The 13,625-nt window shown below is 44.5% G+C and overlaps 1 long non-coding RNA gene across 1 annotated transcript; it reads left to right on the plus strand.

Moving 5' to 3' along the window:
- The first annotated feature begins 4,338 nt into the window (after positions 1–4,338).
- Positions 4,339–10,106, plus strand: LOC309524229. The gene is made up of 2 exons (XR_014215868.1): positions 4,339–4,613; positions 9,620–10,106. It is a non-coding gene; the product is annotated as an uncharacterized lncRNA (long non-coding RNA).
- The last annotated feature ends 3,519 nt before the right edge of the window (positions 10,107–13,625 follow it).

The following is a 13,625-nucleotide window of genomic DNA, read 5'->3' on the forward strand; positions in this document are numbered from 1 at the left end:
AACCTCATCCCCAAACAAGGAGCAGTTTATTTGGGTAATCATGCAAAGTATTCTGATGAAGGGGAAGATGCAGAAAATGGAAATGGAAAACAGAAGTAAACAGGCATACAGATGCATGTGGAGGTGAATTTGAAAGATGAAAGGGCTAATCATAAGGCAGGCCTTGACATTGGATGCGCCATAACCGAGTTTCCATCTCAAAAGGAAATAGAAAACTATATTACATCTGGGACAGGAGTTGACATCATCTTAGAATGGTCAATAAAAGCTGAAGCTGTAAAATGGTACATGCTTTTAAAGCACATCAATGTTGCACTCTTATTAGGAGAACGGGGTCTAGTATTTTCTGGTTCATCCCATCGAATTGGTAATCCAAGCAATGGAAACTTTTTAGGACTTATTGAACTGTCCTCCAGGTGGGACTTCAGGAACATGTGCTAAGTGTAGAAGAGTCCACAGAAAAGGATTGAGTGGTTTCAAGTTCATTATCTGACCTCTGACTCACAAAATGAATTTATTACAGAATGCTCAAATTTTGTGAAAAAAGCACATTTTGCTTGAGAGGCAATCTGCAAAGTAAAGGTAAAGGTAAAGGTACCCCTGCCCGAAAGGGCCAGTCTTGACAGACTCTGGGGTTTGTGCGCCCATCTCACATCTATTGGCCGGGGGCCAGCGCTGTCCGAAGACACTTCCGGGTCACGTGGCCAGCGTGACAACGCTGCTCTGGCGAGCCAGAGCCGCACACGGAACGCCGTTTACCTTCCCGCTGGTAAGCGGTACCTATTTATCTACTTGCCCCCGGGGGTGCTTTCGAACTGCTAGGTTGGCAGGCGCTGGGACCGAGCAGCGGGAGCGCACCCCGCTGCGGGGATTCGAACCGCCGACCTTTCGATCGGCAAGCCCTAGGCGCTGAGGCTTTAACCCACAGCGCCACCCGCGTCCCAATCTGCAAAGTACTTTGCAGTAATAGTAGATTCCACACCAGATTCTTCCCATATGGAACAAACAGCATTTCATCTGAGATACCTACTTTTAAAATAAATGCAGTATTAGATTCAAGAACGATTTCTCAGCTTTGCAGACTGTGGCAATGAAAAAGGGGAAGAAATTGCTCAGTTGGTAACTGACACATTGAAAGAACAGGCTCTTCCTTCTCAATGACTGCAGAGCTCAAGCCTACAATAATGGAACAAATATGGCTGTAAAATACAATGGCTCACAAGCAAAACTACAAGAACAATGCTGAACAGAACAATGCTCATACAGAAAGTATATGTTTTACATTTTGGTATACAATGTTATAGCCACAGATAGGTAGCCGTGTTGGTCTGCCATAGTCAAAATAAAAAAATTCTTTCCAGTAGCACCTTAAAGACCAACTAAGTTAGTTCTTGGTATGAGCTTTCGTGTGCATGCACACTTCTTCAGATACACATCTGAAGAATACACATTCTTCAGATACACAGATGTGTATCTGAAGAAGTGTGCATGCACACGAAAGCTCATACCAAGAACTAACTTAGTTGGTCTTTAAGGTGCTACTGGAAGGAGTAATGTTATAGCCGTCAGCTTCAGTGGTGTTAAGCAGTTGGCAGAAAAAAATGATTTCTTGTGGAAATATCTCACCATGCCTAAAAGTGATGTAAAGTGATGTACTTAGAGCAGTATCCTGCTGACCTTAGTGGTGGTGATTATGGAAAATAAATGCAACATTCACCCTCAGCAAATAAAGCAAATTTTGTAATTGCACAGTTAAAGCCGTTAGATCTGTTGCACTGGTTAACAGAGTACAGACTTGGTGATCTGTTTCCAAATGTCTGTGCTAACTTAAGAATACTATGAACAATTCCAGCAACAGTAGCTTCTGCAGCGGGGTCATTTAGCAAACTTCGGTTAATTAAGAATTACTTAAGGTCTACAATGCCTCAAGGACGTCTTGTGGATTTGGCCAGGCTAAGTATTGAATCAAACATTGCCAAGAACAATTAATTTTCGTGCTGTGATTTGAATTTCCCCCCAATAAAGGCCTAAAAAGCTTCTTTTTAAAAAAGTAAATAATAGGTTTTCTACTTTTTCTTTTTACTTTTTACTAATACTTTTGATTATTTGATCTGCATTGCAGTATAAAAGGATGATTCAACGTGAATTATTTTTCCTTATCTGTGTTGTGGCATAAACAAAGATATTCATTTCAAATGTGGTTTCTTATCTCTGACCTTATTTTATTTATGTTTATCTATTGTTATCATGGAGTGTGCATAAGAGCGTAAGGCCTTCAATTCAGAAAAGTTAATAGAGAGCTCTGCTGCAACCTTTTCTCTTCTCCTGTACCCTTTTTGACCTTACAGGCTACAGCTCATGGCATAAAACCCTAGTGGATAAAAACAGGAAGACTACTGGAGAAGGGAAGAGGCTCAAAATAAACTTTGTACACCCCCTCCTCTTGATAATACTCTTCTCAGAGGCCCTGGCCCCAGGAACCCTGGCTGACCATCACCATGGGAGCCAGTGTGGTGTAGATATGGGACCTGGCAGAGCAGGGTTCAAATCCCTCCCTCCCCCCTGCCGCCGTCACCACCCAGTCAGCCATGGAGCTTACTGGGTGAGCTCACTCTCAGCCTAACCTACCACACTGGGTAGTTGTGAGGATGAAATGGGGGTGGGGGAGAGGAGAAATATGTATGTCACCTTGAGCTCCCTGAAGGAAAAAGTGTGATATAAATAAAATAATATAAACAATAACTTATCTGAAGTGTCTCTAGATGCTGAGTGAACAAGTAAATAGAATGTACCACATTTTTCCGTGTATAAGACTAGGTTTCCCCCCTAAAAAATAATGTCCAAAATTAGGGGGTGTCTTATACATGGATAGTGCCGAGGGTGGATTTTCTTAAATCTGGGTCCCCCAAAATATTGGGCATCTTATACATGGGTGTGTCTTATAGATGAAAAAATACGGTATATCCCACTACCTTCTGCTATTGGAAGTTTTGTGCAGGGGGCTATGCAGGTGTCTGGTCTGATCCAACTAAGGCCTCCTTTCATTCTGTCCATGGAGAGAACCTAAGAAGAGCCCTGCTGGATCAGGCCAAAGGCCTAACTTGTCCAGCATCCTGTTCTCAGAGTGGGCAACAGGATGCCCATATGGGGAAACCCACAAGCAGGACCTGAGCACAACAGCAGCTCTCCCTCCTGTGGCTTCCAGCAACTGATGTTCAGAAGCACTGCTGCCTCCAGCTGGGGAGGCAGAGCATAGCCATCAAGAGCCACATCCTCCTCCACAAATATGTCTCATCCTCTTTTAAAGACATCCAAGTTGTGTTGACCATTTCTGCCTCCTGTGGGTGGGAGTTCCATAGGTTAAATCTGTACTGTGTGAAGAAGCCCTTTCTTTTATCTCTCCTGAATCTTCCAACATGCAGCTTCATTTTTGTGTGTCAGGAACTTCTTCTTTTTTGCCAACTTTTTGCTTTGTCCCACCAAAGTTTTTAATGCCAGACATTGTGTCAGTTGCAAATCTGACAACTCCGGGAGTTGTTGAGCTGTCACTGGAAACATGAAATGTGTGGTTTGCTTTGTTTTTGTATCGCCACATATTTTACAATGTTGACTTTTTGTTATGGACAACGGCCAAGACTAATAAATGAAACTAACAATGGCTGGGGGGCTTGCCAACTTTTTTGCCCTCGCACGGTTCCTCTGCTTAGGACAGGTGCACAGCAGACCACGGGCAACTTCTCCACACTGGCTATTGCTATGCCCAGCTGCTCCTCTATCTGGTTAGGGATAGCCTAACTTCTGTTGTCTATCCTTTGGTAACCTCTAGGTTAATTACTGCAGTACATTATATGTGTGGCTGCATCTGAAGACGGTTCGGAAACTTCAGCTGGTGCAGAATTCAGCAACTAGGTTGCTCACTGGGGCAAGACAGTTTAAGTATATAACATAAATCCTGGCCAACACATTCAAACACATTCAAAGTGTTGGTTTTGACCTATAAAGACCCATGTGGACCCTGTGATCATCATCTGAGACCTTGCTGGATCAGGCCATTTGGTCCAACCTCCTCTTCTCATGGTGGGTGACCAGATGCCCATGATGGGAAGCCCACAAGGAGGACCCGGTCACAAGAGCAACACTCTCCTGCATTTTGCAGCAACTGGGATTCAGAATCTTTACGGTCTCCACCTGTGGCAGGCAGAGCATAGGCAAAGAGATTTTGGTAGCTCAGAAGCTGACACCCTCCTTGGGGCAGCAGAGCTCTATGGAAACAAAGGTGACATCACAAAAGGAAGGAGGAGAAATGGAAAGGAGTGATCCTCTTTCCTCCACAAGAACCGCACCCTTTCCTTTTACAAGGCTCCTGTCAAAAGAGAAGAGACTGCCCTGCTGGCTAACGATGTTTTTAGGCACCTTGGTGTGTTCTACAAATGTCAACCTCAGGGTGGTGCCCTGAAAGTGGGCCCTGAGGCCATGTTGCTGAACGGACTTCTTGCTCCAAAACAGGCCTCACCAGAGCCCAAGAGAAAAGATATTGCTAGACAGAGAGACATGATGCCAGCAACCTTTCAAGGCCATGACCTGCTGCAGTTTCTGGACTTCTGAGTAAACAGGTAGGAAGGGGCTGCCCACTTGAAAACCCATGGCAGATGGCCACCCAACCTCTGCTTAAAAACATCCAGTGAAGGAGAGTCCACCACCTTCCAAGGGAGTCTGTTCCACTGTTGAACAGCTCTTACTGTCAGAAAGTTCTTCCTGATGTTCAGCTGGAATCTCCTTTCTTGTATCTTGAATCCTACCCTCTGGAGCAGGAGAAAACAAGCTTGGCCCATGCTCCATAGGGTTATCACATCTCCTCTCAGTCTCCTCTTTTCCAGGCTAAACATACCCAACTCCCTCAACCATTCCTCATGAGGCTTGGTTTCCAGACCCTTCATCATCTCAGTTGCCCTCCTCGGGACTCATTCTAGCTTGTCCAATGTGCTTTTGAAACTTGGGTGCCCAGAACTGGACACAACTCCAGATGGGATGTGGCCAAGGCAGAATAAAGCAGTCCTATTGCTTCCCTTGATCCGAAGACTATGCCTCTGTTGGTTGCAGCCTAGTATTACATTAGCTTTTTTTGCTGCTGCATCACACTGTTGACTCAGGACAAACTTGTGGTCTACTAACACCCCTAGATCCCTCTAACATGTGCTGCTGTCATGCCTGGTGTCCCCCATCCTATCCAGCACCTCTTCCCACTTGTGAATCCCTTCTTAAAGGATGGGGAAACTTACATACAGAGAGATTCTGCTAGTGATCTGATTCTGATCCAAGCAGCTGTTGCAGATAATCATAATTTGACTCCTTTATCCTTTCTCTGCTCCTTGGTCCAGGTCCTCTTCAGTTGCAGGGAGAAGTCATGGTGTGGGTGTGTAATTTTCTTCCAGCCTCCCAGAATATAACTGCCTGGAGTTGCATTTAATGAGTTTAGCCAAAATGGGCTGGCTGGAGTGCCTTCTTCCTGCAAGGCAATGGAGGAACTCAATGGCAGACCAATGTGGCCCAGACAATGCCTGCCATTGTCCCGCCAGCTCTGTCTGCCAAGGCTCAGCCGAGGGATGAATGGGGCTTGTTTTTGCCGTGGGTTGCTGGCTTATTTATTTATTTGCTTGTTTAAAATGTTTCCACCCCGCCCCCATCCTAGAGGCAGCTCACCACCATTGTTAAAACAACAACGCCCACCCTTTATTAAAAACACACACACGCTGCACAATCAAAACAACGAGGTGGCATTCAACCTTGCATGCAGGAGCTCAGGTTCAATCCCCGATAGCATCTCCAGGTAGGGCCAGGAAAAGACTCCCTGCCTGAAACCCTGGAAAGCTTCTGCTTCCAGTCAGTGCAGACAACACTGAGCTAGATGGACTATTAGTCTGAGTATAAGACAGCTGCTTGTTTAAACCATCCCTTTCTTTAGAACAGGGGGAGGCAACCTAAGGCCCGGGGGCTGGATGCAGCCCAATCATCTTCTCAATCCGGCCTGTGGGCGGTCTGGGAATCAGCGTGTTTTTACATGAGTAGAATGTGTCCTTTTTTAAAAAAATGCATCTATGGATTATTTATGGGGCCTGCCTGGTGTTTTTACATGAGTAGAATGTGTGCTTTTATTTAAAATGCAACTCTGGGTTATTTGTGGGGCATATGAATTCATCCCCCCACATATAGTCCATCCCACCACATTGTCTGAGGGACGGTGGACCGGCCCACAGCTGAAAAAGGTTGCTGACCCCTGCTTTAGAACCTTGAGGACTGAAATCTTTATTTTAGTTTGAAGGAAGATGTACCACAGCTCAGTGGTACAGCATCTGTTTTGCATGCAGCAGGTCCCAGGTTCCATCCCTGCTGGCATATCCAGGGTAGGGCTGGGATTGTCCCCTGCCTGAAACCCTGGACAGACACTGCCAGTCAGTGTGGGCAACACTGAACTAGGTGGACCAACAGTCTGGCTCCGTATTTGATTTTAGCTCAGCGGAGAGCTGCTGCCAGTCAGTGTACGCAATACTGAGCTAAATGGACCTATGATCTGCAACTGAAGCCGCACATGACAAACATCTGAAACACAACAGAGCCGCTGCTGCCAGTCAGTGCGTGCCATACTCAGCAAGATGAACCAAGGGTCTGATTCTGTACAAGGCAGCTTCCTGTGTTCCCACTGCCTAAGTGGCTCCTTGCTTAGACTTAGCATGATGTGTCTGCTTCTCCACAGCTTCTGTGTTCAGATCCTTACCAACAACCCTGGGTGCCAGGCCTCTCGCATCTGCATTTTGACAGGTGGGAGGGTGCACGGCAGGCCACCCACAAGGGTGCTGGGTTGGGAGCTGGCTTTCCCAGGCTCTGCTGCAGCACCCAGCCTCTCTCCCCACCCTTCCAGGATCTTATTGCCGAGGGAGACCCTTTTCTCTCTCGCCCTTGCCTCGAAAGGGCCTGTGCAAAGCCTGGATGGGTGCCAGGGGGAGGGGCGATGGGCAGGTGGCAGCCTGAGCTGGCACTTCCTTCATCCCTGCCCTTGCCTGAGCCACCATGATTTGAAGCCCCACAAGGCCTCTTGAGGGCAAATATTCTCTCGGCTGGGCGGGATCTGCCCAGACTCATCCCGGGAGCAACGTGGAACCGGAGACAGAGGAACGTTCCCACCGGAGCGCTTCCAAGTCCGTGGCTCGAGGCACTGTGTTCTTGGAGGGAGAAAGCAATAAACAGGTGGATGCAGGAACACCTGCCAGGTCCAGCGGACAGTCTCAACATGCGTAGGTATGGCCTACGGGCCAGGGGAAAGGCGGTGGCTTTGAGTTGAAGAGGAAGCCTTCTGAGGTTGTGAGCCACTTGGCTGCTTGGATCCTGGTAATGGTGGCCCCGAGCACCAGTCCTCTAATGAGATGGGTGTTTCCAGAACTCCAAGGCAGCTTTCATTTGAGGGTGGAAAGATAAAGAAATAAATCACTGGAGCAGGGTGTCAAGGACTTCTACACCTGGGGCTACAAGGCTCTCCTACAGTCAACACAGTTGCTCCACCAGAACAAGGACATTCCTCATCATCTCAGGGATTTTCTACCTGAGTTTTTACCCATGGGGCAACCCTTGAGCTTGTATCGCTGGAACAGGGGTGGCCTTTCTGTGGCCCCACAGGCCTTTTCCAGCCTGCTGGTTTGTTCCTTGTGGCTTCCACGAGACCCACAGACAACCTCACAGAGGGCTGTAGCTCAGAGGCGGAGCACCTGCTTTGCATGCAGAAGGTCCCAGGTTCATTCCCTAGCAGCATCTCAAGGTAGGTCGGGGGAAATGTCCCCTGCCTGGAACCAAGGGGAGCCATTGCTGCCTGTCAGAGTTGACAGTCCTGAGCAAGATGAGCCAATGGTCAGACCACTGATCCATCCAGCTCAGTACTGTCTGTGCTGACTGGCAGCAGCAGCTCCTCCAGGATTTTCAGACTGGGAAACGTCCCAGCCCTACCTAGAGGTGCCACTGGCAACTGAACCAGGGGGCTTCTGCGTGTATATCTGGGACCTTACTAAGGAGCTATGGCCCTTCCCTTAAACATGAAGTTCTAGTCATTGTTCTGAAGCAAGGGTGGAACTGAATAGAAGCATAGGAAGCTGGCTTCTACAGTCAGACCATTGGTTCCTCTAACACAGTATTATCCCATGACTCTCCAAGGTTCCAGGTGGGGAACATCTACCTGGAGATGATAGAAACTGAATCTGGACCTTCTGCATGTAAAGTGTAACAATAATATCAAGCAGTTGCATCCAACTAAGCTGCACTCAAGAGTAGATCCATTGCAATTAAGGGGCCTAAATTAGACTACAACCCAAACCTTATTTCAGAGTGATATTTTCTTCCTTTCTCCCCCGTTTCATAGCGCTGGAGCTGTCCCTAGGCCTGAGCCTCCCTCTGATCCCAGAGGCAGCATATCAGGGCCCTTTGGGCCCCCCTGTGATAGGTGTCCTTTGTGTTCCTCCCACTATGTTTCACAGGAAGGAAGTGCCATGGCATCACGCTGACAGCCCAGAGGAGGAGGAAGTCTGGATATTGTCATAGGGGACGGATATGGGAATGGTAGAGCAGTTGGTCTCCTCCTTGGGTTCAAAATTGGGAGGGGAGGCACCGGAGATGTGTGTGAGAGAGTCCAAAACTTGCAAGCTAAATCAAAAGTTATTTGCTTCAAGCAAATGAGGGATCTCTTGCAAGCACACTCCAGAAAATAATGTAATACACACATGATGCACCTTCAGCTAATGCCATCCAGCTTTTGAGGGTTGCTTTATATCAGGGGAAGGGACGCGGGTGGCGCTGTGGGTTGAACTACAGAGCCTAGGACTTGCCAATCAGAAGGTTGGCGGTTTGAATCCCTGTGACGGGGTGAGCTCCCGTTGCTCGGTCCCTGCTCCTGCCAACCTAGCAGTTCGAAAGCACGTCAAAGTGCAAGTAGATAAATAGCTACCGCCCCGGCGGGAAGGTAAACGGTGTTTCCGTGTGCTGCTCTGGTTCACCAGAAGAGGCTTAGTCATGCTGGCCACATGACCCAGAAGCTGTATGCCGGCTCCCTCAGCCAATAAAGCGAGATGAGCACCGCAACCCCAGAGTCGGTCACGACTGGACCTAACGGTCAGGGGCCCCTTTACCTTTATATCAGGGGTAGCCAAGCTTTCTTTAGCCTGAGGTCTATATTCACATATGGCAGCAGTACAGGTGCCACACAGTACTTATTCTACACTTGTAAGGAATCAATCTTTTAGCATGGCAGCAGCTACACAGAATGATAGAATCACAGAGTTGGAAGGGACCCTGAGGATCAACTAGTCCAACCCCCCTGCATTACAGAAATATGCAGCTGTCCCTTAAGGGGATCGAACCTACAACCTTGGGGTTATCAGCACTACACTCTAACCAATTGAGCTATCCATACACTTTGGAACTCCCTGTTGACATCAGGTGGCCATCTTCGCTGCACTCTTTTTGGTGCTTGCTTAAAACATTTCTGTTTTGGCAAGCGTATCCAGACACACATAGAAGTTACAGAAGTTTTTATCACTTGTTTGCTACAGTTGATTTTAATTCAAACATCTTTTTTTAATAGGTTCTCCTCCAAAATGTTAATGCTTTATTTTGTAGCCTTAAAGGGCTCAGGACTGCAATACCTCAATAACCACCTCTCTCCATACAAACCTACCTGACCCTGAGAGCATCTTCTGAGGGCCTTCTTTGTGTGCCTCCTCCACGAGAACTCTTGAGGGTGGAAACACAAGAACGGGGCCTTTTCTGCAGTGGCTCCCCGTTTGTGGAATACTTTCCCTAGAGAGGTTCAGCTGGCGTCTTCACTGTACACCTTTAGGCGAAAAACATCCCTCTTTAACCAGGCCTTTGTCTGATTGACATCTGATGTCCTTTTAAAATGTGTTGTAGAAGCAGGGATAATTGGGTTGTCCTTGTTGTTGTTTTTATAATGTATTTTCTGTTTTTTATATTGTGATTTTATGTTGTGAACTGCCCTGAGTTCTACAGGTATAGGGTGGTATACAAATTTAATAAATAAATAAAAATAATAAAAATAGTTTTGTACACTGCTTAGAGGTGGGTTGTGTTTTTTTTAAAAAAGTATCAAATGGCATATAAATGTTGTTAAATAAAAAAGAACTCTGCTCCAGTCTGGCTACTTGCAGCCAGAGGGAGGATCTGTTCCACAGTGCCATCACTGCAGGTGGCCAGGGGGTGGTACTGCAATTGTCAGATCAGCAGAGTCAGGCAATTCCAGGCCAGGAAGATTTGGCCTGGTGCCATAAACTGCTGGCCTTGAGCGACTTTTGACACAATGACAGACTGAAGCTCTGCTTTCTCAATAGCTCTAAAAAAGGTTGCCATCAACCATTCTGTCTATGCCCCTGTTGCAATACTGAACTGAATTTGGCAAAGCTGGGCTCGGCTAGTTTTATTTTGTTTGTTTTGGATATTTAACCATGATATCCTGTACTTTCTTTTTTTTTGCAACTTTGGGGTCATGCTGGACACCTTCAAACTATGCTGGCAAAGCAGCCTTGGCCTTCAAATAAATTTTGGCTCAAGACTCTCTGTATGCTGAAGCCTGGGATTTAGTCACATTCCACATTTTGCATTCAAATGAAACCATCAGAGACAATCCAACAAGCTTTTAACATGGTGCAATGTTTTGATTTGAGGATGGCTGGAGGCTAAAAAAAACCAAAAACCACACAAGAAATCCTCCGCTGAAGAATCAAACTCCTCCTTGGAACAATAACAAAGGTGACATCATCAATATCACCACTGGGCTTCCTTTGTTATGGAAGGAGGTAATTAATGAGACAACAAGTGTGCTCTGGACTGCTTGCAATCTCAAATTATGACTGTTTACATGCTTTGCTTGCTTTTTTTTTTTTTTTTTTTTTGCTCATAAATGTCCCTTTGATGTTACAACGGGTTTATTTTTAACCAGCCATTGCCTGTCGCAGCAGCTGCTATAACCCCCTTTTGTCCTTCCTGGGGTGGAAACAGCAAAGAAGACCAGCCTTCTCAGTAGGAAGAATGGGACCATGGGGATGAGCAGTCAATTTTTTAAAAGAAAGGACGTCTGGTTTAAAAATAGGCCAAAAAGTTAGGTACCTGGGAATTTGGCTAACTATTTGAAAATAATTATATTAAATTGTGGAAGGAAGTTAAGAAAGAGTTGGAGATATGGGGAGAATGAAACTCCCCCTGTTAGGCAGAATTTCAACCATTAAAATGAATATATTGCCTAGGATGCTGTTTTTGTTCCAATCAATCCCAATTGTAAACAATTTAAGCTGCTTCAAAGAATGGAAAAAAAGATATCTCTAAATTTATCTGGCAGGGGGGAAAGTCAAGAATTAAACATAAAATTATGATAGATTAAAGAAAGAGGGGGCTTTGCTCTGCCAGATTTGCATGTGTATTATGAGGCAGCTTGTTTGTGTTGGTTAAAAAATGGATTGTATTGGACAATTGCAGACATCTTAGAGGCTCATGACAAAATCCGGCTGACATGCATGTCTCTGGTATGGAAGGCTAAAATCTACAAGAGTTTTATGAACCATATCCTTAGGAAGAATCTGCATAGAGTCTGGGAGAAATATAAAAATCTGCTGGAAAGAAAAACACCTTTATGGCTATCTCCCATTGAAGCAATTATGATTACGAGAGTTAATATGGACGGACAATGGGCGACTTACAGGGAACTGCTGGATTTTACAGTGGAGGAACCCAAACTGAAATCAATGGAAAACTTAAGAAGCCATGTTATGGATTGGTTATCACCAGTTATACAATATGTTTAAATTGGATAGAAAGAATGGATTTCTGGATCAAAGATCACAATTTGAAAAAGAACTTTTACAAAATAAGGATAAACTTTTGTCTAAAATGTGTAATTTTCTACTAGAATAGGAAACAAAAGATAAGCATGTTAAAGCTTCAATGACACACTGGGCAATAGATTTGAAAGTTTACAGTAAAATATGCAGGGATATATATGTAAAATGAAAGACAAGAAGGGAGGTCATTGGATATTTTAAAGTTTGTAAAATGTTTATTTGAAATTGTAAAATTGAAAATTTTAGGAAGAATTTCAGTGATTAAAATGAATGTATTGCCAAAAATGTTATTTTTATTTCAGTCAATCCCAGTGATGAGCAATGTGAGCTGGCAAAGAATGGCAAAATGATATTACAAGATTTATCTGGAAAGGGAAGAAACCAAGAATAAAATATAAACTTTTTACTAACATAAAAGATAGAGGAGGTTTCTCTTTACCAGATTTAAAATTATACTTTGAGGCAGCCTGCATTTGCTGGATTCAGGATTGGATTAAATTAAAGAATATAGACCTGTTAGACTTGGAAGAGCATGATTGGCATGCATATTTATGGTATCAGAAGGTGAAACTCCACAAAGGATTTCATAACCATATAATAAGAAATGCAATTTTTAAGGTATGGGAGAGATATAAAGATTTAATAGAACAAATATTCCTAGTAGAAGCAATATCTTTAAAAAAGGTAAATATGAGGACAAAATGGCCAACATATAGAGAGCTGTTAACAGAAGTGGATAACCAATTAAACTTAAAAGAATTTGAGGAAATTATAGAGAAGGTAACAGATTGGTTATAGTATTATCAAATAAAATGATAAAAAGAAAGGATTTAGCTATACAATATCAAGATTTCAAAGAGAAATTGTAGAAGATAATATAAAATTACTGTCAAAAATGTATAATTTGCTGTTGGAATGGGAAACCAAAGAGGAAGAGGTTAAGTGTGTAATGATAAAATGGGCAAAGGATGTGGGACATAATATACAGTGGTACCTCGGGTTACAGATGCTTCAGGTTACAGACGTTTCAGGTTACAGACTCCACTAACCCAGAAATGGTACCTTGGGCTAAGAACTTTGCTTCAGGATGAAAACAGAAATCGCGCGGCGGCAGCGGGAGCCCCATTGGCTAAAGTGGTACCTCAGGTTAAGAACAGTTTCAGGTTAAGAATGGACCATCAGAACGAATTAAGTTCTTAACCCGAAGTACCACTGTATTATTTTTCAGCAGGATCACTGTCTCTAGCTTCCTAGAGCTGTCCAGCCAGCATGATAGGGGAGCTAGTAGTCATTGGGAATAATTTTGTTTGGATTGGATGGGCTCCCAGTTTCCCTCTGGAGAAGGTGCACAGGAAAAACCCTGAGGAGGAGTTATTCTGTCTGATCCAACGCTCAGCATTTAGCAACACTGAAAATACAAGATCCTTCTGTTTCAAGAGAACGGGGTGCAAATTCTGTTACATGCACTAGAACTTCAAGGAAAATGCAACTTGAGTCTCTCCGGACGAAGATATTGGAGCACTCCAAATTGTTTGCTCATGCCCATGCCCAGAAATAGTAGATATAGATGAAAGGAAACACATGCAGATCTGCATTGATTGTTGCAATGCCTATCTATCTATCTATCTATCTATCTATCTATCTATCTATCTATATCTATCATCATCATCATCATCATCTATCTATCTCTATCTATCTATCTATCTATCTATCTATCTATCTATCTATCTATCTATCTTA

The sequence above is a fragment of the Podarcis vaucheri genome (genome assembly GCF_965113315.1).
Source record: "Podarcis vaucheri genome assembly, chromosome: Z".
Lineage (NCBI taxonomy): Eukaryota > Metazoa > Chordata > Lepidosauria > Squamata > Lacertidae > Podarcis > Podarcis vaucheri.